The sequence below is a fragment of the Lissotriton vulgaris genome, chromosome 4_1 (assembly GCF_964263255.1).
Source record: "Lissotriton vulgaris chromosome 4_1, aLisVul1.2, whole genome shotgun sequence".
Lineage (NCBI taxonomy): Eukaryota > Metazoa > Chordata > Amphibia > Caudata > Salamandridae > Lissotriton > Lissotriton vulgaris.
Window position 1 is genome coordinate 2,031,874,393 of NC_141691.1, and position 14,874 is coordinate 2,031,889,266.

Below are 14,874 nucleotides of genomic sequence, written 5' to 3' on the forward strand. Positions count from 1 at the left end.
GACACACTTAAAAAACTTTTGTCACCTCTGGACCTAAGACTATCAAGGATAGAAAATAATTTGTTAGAAATGGAGAAGAGCATTATTGCATTGGCCACTCTTGAGTTGAAAAGTCTGGAAAACCAGGGCATTATTGCAGCTGACCCAATGCCACAACCTACCGCACCCCAAATCAATCTAGCTTCCCCTTCAGCACCACCTACAATAAAACCTGTTCCCAAACCAAGGACAGTCACGGTGGAGCAAGCTCGTGTTAAACCAAGGGCACCTCCACGAGGCTCCACACGTAACTCGCAAAACCCCAAACACGAAACATCAACTAGACCGGTCCCTAGTGAAATTCAGGTCCCCCCAGTTAAAGACAACTTTAGAGGTGGCTATATTGACCCCCCCCCAGAGGCAAACGACTACGTCGTTGTACTGACGGGTGTTCCAACGTTAGGTAATGGCCAATTTGAAAACCCCTGGTCACTTAAAAATAAAATAATGCACTGGTTAGATGTCAACAGACCTATCCCCAATGGCAGAAAAAGTAGGGTATTGATGGTACGCAGAACCCCCTGGGTAGGGCCAACGTTGAAATCCAGTCCGGGGGACTGCATAGTAGTGACCTTCGAAGATCCACACACGGCGCACTACATTTGCAGTTGGCCCAGTAATGATGACTCCTTAGTCAAACCCAAGCCACTATCCTTTTTCTATCCTCCCCGACCTAGCTGTAATCAGGGGGACAATTGGACATTGGTTCAGCACCATCAACGGCCGAATAAGTCCCGGGGCCACAGGGAGACCTTGCTACACTGGAATGGCCTCTCTACCTACAACAGATTTGGTGGTCTAGAGGAGGTGGATTGACTCCTTGTGCAAGCAGCCAAGCAACCCCGAAAGGTATTCTTAACTTCGCGAAGGCATCATTCCACTGATTGTGCTGCCCCTGAATCTGTAACAAGCCGAGCAAGACGATCCAGCAACGCAAGGGTTGATGGTGTGACAATGTCACTGGACATAATAGCAAATTGTAACAGGGAAGACTGGCCAAATCCGCTTTGCGCGACCCTCCCTGCACCCACTTCTATTGAACAATTGGATCCTTCCTGCCCTGCCCCCTATGTGTCCTCCAATCTCCCGCAAACCGAGCCGATTGTGAGGTCTTCAAAGTCTGTGGGTGCGACTGTTTCTCCTATGCCGATGACTATTGACCACACCAGGGCTTTTCCACCAGCTGACTCTGTCCTAAAAATTCTATCTTGGAATGTGGCTGGTCTTGGTCGCAATTTTGACATCCCCGAATGGAGTGACTTCCTGGAACCCTTCCACATCTGCCTCTTACAGGAAACCTGGTGTTTGGAGCCAAGACACCGAGTGGGATTCTCCACTTTTTTTATCCCCGCAGTCCAGGAACAAGGATCCAAAGGTCGTCCGTCAGGCGGCCTTATAATATGGATTAGTATTGCTTTAGGCTTTAGGGTAAAAGAAAGAAACACCCAATCTTCAGATCTCCAGTGGCTAACGGTAACACACAAAGGGGGAAAAAGATTGGAAGTCTTTAACATCTACCTGAGGGGTGCCAAAGGCGGTGCATCCCATCTACCATCCACAGGCCTAAACCGCAACCTGGCCGCCTGTGATGCGGATTCCCATATATTGCTTGTTGGGGATTTCAACTGCTGTTTCGAGCCCTTGGCCAATGAAGATATCTTGGACACTTTTGAGGAGGACACCAGGAGAGGCATTGCCATTTTGAATCTTGCCCCGATCCCCAAATGGTCGCAAAATGCAATAGAGATCAATGCCCTGTGCATGGAGCATAACTTGCGACCGACAAATGGCCGATCCAAATCTGACCATATGGGCGCCCACACCTATAACAGACAAGATCACACGTCTAGGATTGACTATATCATGCTTAATTATAACCTCTGGCAACACCACCTAGATATGGAGGTTATAGTGTCGGGTGATAGCGACCACAACCCCTTATCGCTATCTATTTCATCCCCTTGGCAGGCTGAAAGGCAAGGCCTAACCGATCATAAGTGGAAATCCTCCCATGAAATAGTCCCTACAAATTGCAGCAGGCGGTTAAAGTGGGCCAAAGTCTTAGCAGATGATACAAGAATTGCCCAAGCCGGAACAATTTTGGAAGAGGTGGAGTCCTGGATGATCACTTCTAACCAAAACAATAACAAGATCCTACCCCTATTCACTAAGACTGTGCCGGCGCTAAGTGACTTATTTATTGTTCCCCAAACCACACGAAGGGGTATCTCAAAATCATTGCCTAAACAGTCAGACAAGTGGTATACCCCAAAATGTCGTGAGGCCAAGAAGGAACTTGTTGTGACATTAAAGACTAAAGATGCGGTTGCTATTAGGGCTGCTAGAAAATTTTATAAAAAAATCATAACTGAAGCCAAACAGATTTATGATTCTAATAAGAGATTTTGGGACCTATTAAGATCTAGGGAAAAGCCCATAGACCAGCAGCTAACTTGCAACATTACAGGGGGTGCATGGTTCGAACACTTTTCACAACTGTACTCTGCTCCCTCAGGTCCAGCCCAGGTAGCTTGCCCATCTATGGGTCTTACAACTATCCTCCCGTGCTATGATGGCCTATTTACCAACTTAGAAGTAGAAAGAGCAATCCAATGCATTGTCCCGAACAAGGCAGCGGGTCCGGATGGAATCCCAGGAGACCTAATTAAGAACTACCCATCTCCTTGGAGTAGACTAATCGCCTTGCTTCTGAATGAAGTGATGTTGGGTGGAGTCTTTCCCGACTCTTGGAGGGGCGCTGAGGTCGTACCTATTTTTAAAAAAGGCTCTAGGGACGACCCAGCGAACTACCGCCCAATTAGCTTATTGGATTCTTCTCAAAAGGTAGCAGGGAAGGTGGTACTGGGCAGGATCATTGAGTGGGCAGATGAAAATCACATCCTGTCAGATCTCCAAGCAGGCTTCAGAACAGGAACAGGCCCAATCGAGCAGACGTTCCGCCTTCTAATGATCTATTGGAAAGTGGTGGTGCTGGGAGGGGGCAGTCTGTATCTAGTCTTCATTGACCTACGGACTGCCTTCGACCTGGTACCACGCACGCTCCTATGGAACGTCCTCGACGGGTTAGGCCTCCCCCCCCTATTTGCTGTCGCTGCTTGTTAAATTCCACGATAGGAATTTTGCCCAAATTAGATGGGGTAGACAGGGAGAGAAAACATCTTGTATCCCCGTGGACAGAGGCGTCCGCCAGGGGTGTGTGCTTGCCCCCACTCTGTTCTCTCTTTATATTAACGGAGTGGTGGAGCATCTCCTACAACAACCATCAGATGCACCCACCCTGGCTGGAAGGAAGATCCCAACGCTTCTGTTCGCCGACGATACCCTCCTAATTTCAAAATCACCGATGGGCATCCAATCGTTGCTTTCTAGGTTTCAAACCTTCTGCAGCGAAAGGGGTTTGGCAATAAATATCCTTAACCCGCCAAAAAAATCTGTTTATCCCCCGGTCCTGGATTCCGTTCCACTTGATCGCGTGAAAGAATTTGACTACCTGGGTATACGCATCAGTGATACTATGAGCTGGAAGTCACACCACCAAAAAGTCTTCCTTACCCACAAAAGGGTGGCAGGTGCGCTGCTCAAGGAGCAGCGAGCATCATCATCAAAACCTATTGGGGCTCCCCTAGATATCTATAGGGCAAGGGTTGTAAGTGCGGCACTTTACGGTGCTGAGCTGTGGGGCACTCAAAAAGTTGACACTCTGGCCCACCTTGAGAACAACTTTCACAAAGATCTAATGGGTTTGCCCCACAGCACACCAACAATCCCATTGCTGATAGATGCAGGTACCCGGGCAATCTGCGACCAAGCGAAACTACGCCCACTCCTGTTATGGTCCAGAATCTGGAATGTGCAGGAATTAAGTAGTTACGCAGATGCCTTATCCGACATTTTGTCATTACCGGGCTCTCACAAGATCATCTGGCTTAGGGAGGTTAAAAAGCTGCTCTACAAATTAGGCCTAGGAGAGGCTTGGTCCACTAAATCTGCACCCACGAAACAACAGCTAAAAAAGGTCTATTGGGCATGGGTAGACAGTGAGAGGGCACGATCCACAACCCATTGTAAATCTGTAGTTTTGTTTTTGTCAGCCAAGGAGTTACCGCTAAGGGAACCTTATCTAGACACCATTCAGAACCCGAGGGACAGAGCATTGTACATCAAGTTCAGGTTGCGGGTGCTTCCATTATGTGAGTTTACTTCCACATGGAAACCGCCCGCTCAAACTGTACCCTATTGCCCCTTTTGCGATCTAAGGGTAGAGTCTGTGCCCCACATGTTGTTTGAATGCAGTGTCTATGTAGCCCCGAGACGTAGGTGGTTGAAGCCCCTCTGCAGAAGTTTGGGAACTCGCTCTCACTTGGAAGCCCTGCGTATTTTACGTACAGATGCTAGACCCTTCTTTTCCATTTGCATGGCAAAATTCTTGGGGTGGGCTTGGCGTCTAAGAACTGCAAGAAAACTGTTAATCCAGTAAATGGGCCTATCCACTCAATATGCTGTTCTGGATATGAAATGTTTTTATGTTGATGATTGTCGTAAAAATGTTTTTTTTTAAAAATGATGTGTAAATGCTTTTATGATATGTTTTTATCGAATAAAGCTACTACTACTACTATTTAGAACTTTACTGTCATTTAATTTTGGGCCCTCTTTTATTCGTATGATTTCTGCCTTATATTATGCTCCCATTGCTCGCTTATTTATCAATGGCCAAATTTCTACTCAATTTTCCCTTTTTAGAGGAACACGACAGGGTTCTCCCCTGTCACCACTTTTATTTCTGTTGGGAATTGAACCTTTTCTTAATTCTATACGTAATTGTGATGATATTCAAGATATTACAATTAAAACTTTAGCCTATGCGGACAATGTGTTATTGTTTATTAGTAATCCAATTTCCTCAGTCCCATCATTATTAGACATTATTACAAAATATTCTTTAGTCTCGGGATACAAACTTAATGTTAGTAAAACAGAATTTTTCCCTTTAAATATTCTTTGTACGTCTGATATGTTACCTGTGACAGATATTATTTGGCAAAAAAACAAACTGAAATGCCTGGGTATTTTATTTTCATCATCCTTACCATCAACGTTAAAATTAAATAGTAATTTTATATTTGAATACGTTAAAAATAAAACTTCTAGATGGTCTTCCCTTCATCTCACTTGGTGGGGGAGAATGGAACTTATAAAAATGAATATTGCTCCTAAAATGTTTTACTCCCTTGCTATGATCCCCACTCAATTTTCACTAGAATTCTATAAAGATATTGATAAATGGTTATCCAAATTTCTCTGGAACAACAAGCCTCCTTGAATTGCTTACAAAAAATTAAAAATACCTAAATGTCATGCAGGATTTAGCCTTCCTGACTTTTTCTTTATCATAAAGCTTTCATACTGAAACAAAGCTCCTTATGGTTTAATGCTTCCCCTGTAGTTAAACCTCATATTTCGTTTGATATAGAAAAATCACTTGTTAATCCTTTTCCATTACCCTCCTTGCTTACAATGTCTCATAAATCTACTGTTGTACACCATTCATCCATAATCAAATCTTCAAGATTGATACTTAATGATTTAGATTTACATTTTGCTACTTTCTTAAGTTCTACAATGGATTTATCACTATGGCATAGTGCTATTATTAAACTGAATAGAAATATGAATTTCTGGAATTTGTGGATTCTTATTTTTTTTTTTCTTTTTTTTGCTCCTCCCATACCATGAATTACCACTGACACACACTGATAAGGGAATCCCCAATGCATTCCTATGGGAGGGCAGACTAATCTGACGAATGTACACAGAGAGTGCATGCACTTTACACTGTACCACAGTGTAAATTGCCCAGAGGCCTAAAATCACCAACACCTGGTCACAGAAAAAGGCAAAAAGTTTAGGGGTGAACTTGCCAAAAAAGGCCAAGTCCAACAACCACTGTAATTTATTTCTGGATGACAAAATATGACATTTTCGAATATAAATCTTTCCAAATGCAAAACAGACATTCTTAATGTCTTTCGATTTTGTCTTTCAGTAAAAGTTGCCTAGGTTCTCCAAAAATCACATGAATGATTGCTGCTTTAAAAAAGATAAGCATTTAGAGTTTAGTTTAGCTTTTGAAGTGCCAGAAAACACTTTGGTGAGCTGATGGTCCTGCAGTGTGACAGCATGGGTCACATAAACATATAACCTCAATTTGGCAACTGTCAATGGTACTAAATATATAACTGAACACAGATCAGTGTGTGTCTTCCTTTTTTTTTTAATTTATTTTTATTGAAAGTTCATGACAATATCATATCAAATACATAGGAGAAAACACACACTAACATGACAATACCAAATAATTATACATACAGAGATATAAATATGGCTAACAGATTTTCAACTTCTAATAAGAATGTTCGAACTGATTAAAACCATTAATATAACGGGAGATACAAATACAAATAATATGTTAAGATCGTAAGGGGAGTAGCGCTATGGATGTTAAAAAGCTATAAGCCCAGGGTTTTTGACCGCCTCCATGATGCCACGGGGGCCCAGAGCCTTAGTCCCATATCCCTGGATTTCACTCCCTTCAGTGCGTACAGCTCTGACTCAATGTTATGGATCCCTAGTAGCCTACACATCCACATCTGAAAGGTTGGGGCCTCGGTGTCCTTCCATGCGGCAGCAATTAATATTCTAGAGACTGCTGTTGCTATGAAAACGAGTGCCTCCATCTCTACGCTCAAACCCATTTTGGCGTCAACCCCGAATATTAAAAGTGTTGGGGATAGATCAATCCTGACATCTAGCAGCCCCTCTAAAAACTTTACAATTTAATTTTTAATTGGCCCTAATTTCTCGCAGCCACAAACATGTGAAGCAGATCGCAGGGCCCTTACCACATCTAGGGCAGTTGTTATCTGCTCTCTTGCCGCAGTCAAACAGTTTTGCCGGTGTGTGATATAAGTTAAATAAAGTTTTAAAATGCTGCGCTCTTAGGTTTGAAGATCTTAGAAACCTTTTATCCATAAGAATGGCTCTATCTAGATCAATATCGGGGTCATTCAGTTTCCCAACCCAGGTAGCTTCTGTCTTAAGCATATCATCCAGCAGTGTCCCCAAAAATAATACATACATTTTCCTTATACGGCGGCCGCCTCCCTTCATATAATCTAAAAGTGCACATTCTTTAGATACATCTATGATAGGTCTCTTGGATTTAATTGTGTTAGTCAATTGTATGTATTTAAACTCTTGAGAACCTTGAAGTGCATACCGTGACATCAGGAGATCGAGGGGCCTCAGAACATCCTTTACGATCACTTGACCCAATGAGGTGATTCCCTGTCTTTCCCAATGTCTCCAGGACCCATCTGTGCTCAAGTGAGGGAATAGCCCTGAGTTCCAAAGTGGAGTGTGCTTATTAAACTTCGGAATACTCTGGTTCTTCTGTATCGCCAACCATATCGTACGGATATCTTCCAATATTTTGTACCCTTGGGACTTAAAGAAACGTTTATCATAGTTCCTTAATAGTACCCCATAAGCTTCATTCCCTAATAGTAACTTATATATGGACGGAATACCGCTTTGACAATTTATCATGTTAGCAGGGAAGAAAATTATAGCCATATCTGTAAGGAGACAAGACCAGTGGTAGAATTTTAGATTTGGTATACCCAAACCGCCCTTTTCCTGAGGTAGAGACATAAATTTGATTGATCTCCTCACCTTACCATATTGCCAGACAAAATTAATAAAAATTGCCTCCATTTCCCTGATCAAAATATCATCAATTTTAAAGGGGATAGATCTAAATGTATATAAAATTTTTGGAAACATTGTCATTTTAATGACATTAGCCCTGCCTATAATTGATAAATGAAGAGTATCGATCCGCTTTAGATCCTGTTTAATTTTCAACAATAATGGTGAGAAATTATCTTTAATAATTTCCTGTGTCTGGGCATTGATTGTGATTCCCAAATAGACAGCAGAGTCCACATATCTATCATCCAATTTGACTGTCTTACTGGAGCATAGAACCTGTGTTTTTGCCACATTTAATCTATATCCGGATGCACTCCCAAAATCGGAAGTGATGTTAATTAATTCCCTCATAGCACTAGCAGGATCCACAGTGGTAATGGCTATGTCATCCGCGTATGCGAGGATTTTGGTTGCAAATCCGTTAGTGATAATTGGTTTTATATTAATATTACCCATAATGTGGCAGATCAGGGGATCGATATACAGAGCAAATAGGATAGGCGAACACGGGCACCCTTGTCTTGTCCCTCTCGAAATATGGATCGGATTAGAACCCTCACCCATTAGCTGGATACTAGCTGTTGGAGTGTGATACATGGCCTGGATTGCCTGGAGAAATCAGGGACCAAATCCTCTGCCCTCCATCACTTTACATAGAAAGCTCCACTTAACCCGATCAAACGCCTTCTCGGCATCGAGGAGGATCATTGCGATCTCCTCCCCTTCCCCGGCATGCATATCAAACAGAGTTATAGCTCTTTTTATATGGTCGGTAGTACCCCTTCCGGGAATAAAACCATGCTGCCAGGGAGAGACGAGGCCCGCAATAATTCTCCCCATTCGTGTGGCCAGTATTTTAGCGTAGAGTTTGTTGTCGCTATTTATTAATGATATAGGCCGGTAAGAACCTGGGCTCTCCTTGGGTTTGCCTTTTTTATGGAAGACCACTATATTGGTTTTAGTCCAGGATTCTGGTATAATGCCTGTATTAATAACCCCGTTAAATAGATCTAATAGGAGAGGAGCCGTCTCTTCACTCAGGCATTTATAGACTTCCAAGGGTATGAGGTCAGGCCCTGCTGCCTTTCCTGCTGATAAATCTTTCAGTGCCTGCCAGAGCTCCTCCATAGTGATATCCTGTTCTAAGATTTCCCTCTCATTGGGCAACAAAATATTTTCTGTATCCTGCCAATTCTTACTTGGATAGGTTGTATCTGCATCCTCCTTATAGAGAACCTGATAGAAGCGCCTAAAAACCTCTAGGATTTCTGTTGGTTTTTTATAGGTATGCTCCCCCTCTTTAATTTCAGTAATAATATTTTTTGAGGTGCCTTGTCTTATCCTTAGTGCTAAGGCCCTACCTGCGTCCTCACCTGTTTCATACATTCCCAATCTGCGAGTCTGATATTCCGCTGCAGCTTTCTTTGCTAATTGCCGCTGAATATTTGCTTTTATAGTATTTAAGCTATCTAGACTCTGAGACCCCTGGATCCCGCTGTATACATCTCTCCTATGTTGTTCCTCAGCCTTTGCCAACCTATTCAGAAGACCCTCCCTGTCTTCCTTTATATTTTTCCACAACCGTGCAGAAAAGCTAATAGTCTCTCCTCTTAAACCAGCCTTGAAACTATCCCAAACCATACCACGAGAAGCGCTATATCTATTGGCATCAAAAAACGATTGGGACCACCCCTTTATATGTGCGATGTAGTTACTGTCTAATAGAAGTTTTCTATTAAAGGACCACGGTCTCACTTTTTCCCTTGGTTTAGTAATAGACAGATTCAAAACAAGTGGATTGTGATCCGAAATTAGCTTTGGGAGCATTGAAATTTCTACAGTGCTGAGATGAGTGGCTGATACTAAAAAATAATCCAATTTTGTGTATTTGTTAAATGGGTGTGAAAATTATGTGAACCCAGGATCATCTTTCTTTAGATTACCCCAGACATCCTTCAGGCCGTAAGAGTGGATTATCGAGGAAACCGCCCTAAATACCCGGGGTTTTCGTCCTTTATATTGGGTATTGCCTGTAAAATCTGCCGAGATATTGAGGTCACTACAAAATTCCGCAGGTGATGGCCAGTTGGTGAGCTCCCTTTCAATGTAATCCATCACCCCTGGATCGTCCAGATTGGACCCATACACTGAACAGAGAGTGATGCCTAACCCCAGTTCACATATAGCCCATCTTCCCAACGGGTCAGCTTTTGATTTTTTGACCCCACCCAATCCAGCCCAACCAATGATGGCTACCCCCCTTACAGTTGAAGTCTGTGAGGAACAAGAGAATATTTCATACCCCCTTATATTTAACCAATGTTTCTTTTTCCATGGCAGATGAGTCTCTTGTAGGCAGACAATATCGGGTCTTATTAATCTAACATACTCCTCGAACTTTTCCCTTTTTTTCCAGTCGTTCAATCCTCCAATATTAAGGCTAATTATCTTAATCCTTGACATAGCCCTGGAGAGAGACCAGCCAACGAACTAACCAATCGCATTTTATCCTATATCTAGCAATATCAAGTATAACCACTTTCAACATCTCCAATACATGTTTAATGCATGAACTTTCTTTTTGCTTCTTTTTCTTCCCCCTTCCCCCCCCCTCCCACAAGAGACCCCCCTCCCCCCCCCTGACCACAACTCACCCCCCGGTGAGGCGCGCAGACGGTGTCTGTGCATGTGATGGGTGCGGCAATGGACACAGTGCAATCAGTAGATCCAATTTCAGCCTCGGCTTATGTACACCCACAATTTTCCTACAAATCTCCCACAAATCACCCCACAAATCTCCCTAACATGACACACTTTACTATGTGATATTTAAACTGAGCCTTAAGCTAAACTAAACCTAAGACTTCATTCAGTAACGACACATGCTAAATAGAGTCTAAGAACTCCTGAGCCTTGATTTCCGAGGAGAAATACATGGTCTTGCCTAGGTGGATAATCTTTAGCTGGGCAGGATTGATGAGGTAAACCTGAACCCTTTTGTCCTGGAAAGGTTTGATTAATTGCCTTAATCTCCATCTTTGTTCCACGGTGGAGTGACAGAAATCCGGCCTGACAAAGAAGGACCCTCCTTCAAATGTTCTTTTAGCGTCAGGCCGGGCTTTCTCTGAAATGGACTGGCGAAGAAGAAAATTGCCTATATAAATTTAAATTGCTCTAGGCTTATCCCCTTCTCTGGTATTTTTTCTCATTCTGAAGGGTGTCCTATGTGCTCTCTGTATTTCAGTGGTCCAGTTCCAACCGGCGATGTCAGGGAAGGCTTTCTCAAATGTTTTGACTATAAACATCTTAGCATCCTGGCCCTCTGCCCCTTCCGGAATACCCAGGACCCTGAGGTTGTTCCTTCTTTGCCTGTTTTCAAGGTCCTCTAGCTTCCACTGGATGTCAATTGCTTGGGCTCCAAGAGTTTCCACTTTAGTCGTGGCTGCAGCCGCCTAGGCTTCAGTGGCGACCACCCTCTCTTCTAGATTTGAGACCCTATCGCCCACACTTACCCAGGCTTTAGAAAGCTTTCTGACCACTGCTTTCATCTTTCTTATCGCCGCCTGGGATTTGATGCTGTCTGCCCGGGTTTCCTCTCTATGAGCAGTTATTCCTTGGTGGATTGATTCCATCATCGTCATCATTGACAACTGTGTAGGCTCATTGCAGCTTACGTTACCCGACGCCGAGTTAAGATTCCCTTGAAGGGATGTTGTAGGAGAGTGGTCCCAAGCCAGCGCATTATGGTCTCTTTGTGGAGGTGCGTTTTTTATGATAGATGATGGTAACCCTACTTCACTATCGCTCGCTGTTTCCGGGTTGCTGCCATCAATATCTGAGCTATGTAGCTCATCATCCTCTTCTGACCAGTTGGCCTCCTCTGTAACAGAGAAGAAGCACTCGCTGGGGGTCTTTTCCTTTTCCATTTCCCTCTCACCGTGAGTGACCCCAGAGTAGATAGTTTTAACTTTAGGATTGGCAGGTAGACCTGTATAGTTTTCAGAGCCTGTTATAAGACTGGTACTCTCTTTAAATAGATCAGCTGTAGATAAGCCTTCTTGAACGCCCTCGTTAGTTAATGAGACTGCTGAGCCTTCTGTTGGAGAGAGCAATATATCTTGTGAGGGCACTGACAAGGGTAGTAAGGTGATGGTCTCATTGTTGCTGGAAACACCAAGATCGCCAGATCCCAATCCGACATCTAGAGACTCTGAGTGCGTCATTACAGACTTGTCCCCACCTACTATGTCGTCCCTGGCTGCCTCCGATTGACATGATTGAGGGATCTGTAGGTCTATGCCTGGATTTTCCGCTGGAGTGCTGGCTGGTAATAGTAATGGTAGAGCAGTGGACTCACATGTTGCAGAAAGTTCAGGTTGCACAGGTATTACAGATAGCACCGACAGCCCAGGATTCACAACTTCTAGGGCTGGCTCAATATCCTTCAGCTTTCTTTTTTTTCTCATTCCGATTCAGCATTTCAACCACGCTGACCGTTGCTGTGGCTGTAGCTTGACGGGTTCTGATCTTAGGGGAATTCTGACCTGCAGATGGCTGCAGCTTTGCCCGCCCTGACCCAGCTTCTAACGCTGCCCCCTCTAGCCCGATGTTTGCCCCATTGTCCATACTTGAGCTATTGGCTGAATTGCCAGGTACAGGGGCACCATCCGCCACACCCTTTTTCTTTGTCTTTCCACCGGTGTTGACTTTAGGGGGCATAGATACAACTACTATTAGCAGGGAGATCCCCTGCCTCACCTCAACTGGTGCACTGCAACACGGAGCCTCTCCACAACTCCGTATCGGGCCGTTGGATCTGCTCAGTCCGACAGGTCTGCTGGAGCTGCAGCCGCTTCCGCCCCGTCTTGCTGGTCCCGCCGGTCCTGTGTGACTCCGCCTCCAGGCTACGCGAGCTCCGCTAGGGCCAGCTGAACCGACTCCCAACACCGCTGCAGCTGTAACCAGGAGCCTCGACAGATCCGAGCGAGGCAACCCTCTGACGCGAACACTTGAAAGCATCAGAGTCTCACCGGGAGGTAGTTTTCCAGCCACTTGTGTGCCGCTATGCTTCTGCGGTGTTTTACTCTTCAGAACTTTTTAGTTATGTCTCGCCAGTCTCGCCAGTGCGACTGAGGTTTCACGCATGTCTTGCGAGTCAGGTGGCCTCGAGGTTTTCTGTAACCTTGTTTCTCTTGTAAATTCTGTGCTGCGCCGGCCTTACAGAGAAAACGTAGGTTCGGTGTTTGACACCGCTGCTTTGTTCCGCTTTGTTCCGCTGTGTTTTCTACGGCATTCAGTATTTGATTAAGGGTCAGGTAGACTCATAGAGATTTTTATGGCCTTCTTCTTTACTTTCCCTTCTCAAGTGGTTCTTTTAGTTGTTCCGTATTGTCTACTGTAAAAGGAGAGAGCCTGGATGCCGAGGTCGCATCAAAGAACATCATTCCATCCCTGCGCTGTGTCCAGTGCTGCCGCTCAGCCGCTGGTCACGGCCGCCATCTTGCCTCCTCCCGGGAATTTGTGGATTAATGCGGGCATATTGTACCTTAAAGATATATTTTGTGATAATGCTTTTATTCCTTTTGACAAATTACAATCGAAATTCAAGTTACCTAATACTGATTTGGTTAAATATAAATTTCTATGCAACTCAATTTTAGACTCATTCCCGAATGGTATTCCTTCTACGGTTACAACTGATTTGATAATTTATCTTCACGCTGTTTCTACATCTTCAAACGCTGTTTCTATTTTGGATAAAAAATTTCAACTTCAATAGGTACCAATATTAATATATTTTCAACATTTTGGAACACTGAACTTTCCATTTCTATATCTAAAGACTCTTGGAAAGTGTTTTGGCTCAATAGCATTTCTGGTTGGTTACCGGTGTCTCTTTATCAGACAAATGCATATATTTTGTTTAATTCCTTATGCACACCAATACGTTTGCATCGTGCTAAATTACTTCCATCAGATATTTGTTGGCACTGTAAATTACATCCTGGGTCCTTACATCACATGTTATTTGATTGCCCTATAATTTCGAAATTTTGGTCTGAAGTTTGGGACATTATATTGAAAATATTACCTATTCAAGATGTTCTTTCTTATAAATTGTTAATTTGTAAATCAGTTGTGCTTGTACATCCTCTTAATGATTCTGAAGCAAAGTTGTTTAATTTCTTTATTTCGGCTGCTTTAAAATCAATCACTTTTTGTTGGAAAGACTCTTCTTCTCTATCTGTTCATGCTTGGTGGTCATGGATCATCTTTACAAGAAGAGGTGCCCAATTATCACTACATGGAATTAATCATAATCTGCTTTCTTATCAATCCTTCTGGTCTCCTATAGATTCATATTTGTTGTTATGACAATTGTTTTCACAGTTATTCTGTTTTAACTTCACAATTTGCATATAAGCAATATTTATATGTTAATAGTAACTCTACGTTCCATATAAGATGATATAATATGTACCCTCCCTCTCTTCCCCCTTCCCTTCTCCTTACCATGAATTTATTTTTCCCTTGATTGATTATTATTTTATTGTTATCTAATGATCTATTATAATTTGTTAATAATTTGTATTACTCAATTGATTAGATTTTATTGCTATTTTATGTATTTTTGTATTGTCTATTTATGTCACTTTTTGAAAATTCAATAAAGTTATTCTGAACTTAAAAACCCTGAAGATTCACTAAAAAAACAAAGTTTACAGGGGCATTATAGTTAGGTTCAGATTATATACACTCAAACCATAAGAAATCAGCAGTTATACCTATAGTTATATCTAGTAACTATAATTCATCCGCCAAGATAACTAAAATTCACTCTCACAATGCACTGCTAATTACCTCAAATATTACATCATTCATGAATACTTCTATCACATCATTGATAATACAACTGCAACAAATTATTGATTAGAAGACTTTGCATGATGAGGGTGACATCAGATATAGAAGACCTGATGATGATGCCAACAGCTGCTGGTATGTCTGTTGCAAAGAATATACCATTCACCGAAAGTAACT

The 14,874-nt window shown here is 42.9% G+C and overlaps 1 protein-coding gene across 1 annotated transcript in view; it reads right to left on the bottom strand.

Moving 5' to 3' along the window:
- Positions 1-14,874, bottom strand: part of LOC147724912 (lymphocyte antigen 6D-like) — a 111,929-nt gene that overhangs the window by 59,435 nt on the left and 37,620 nt on the right. The window lies entirely within an intron of this gene.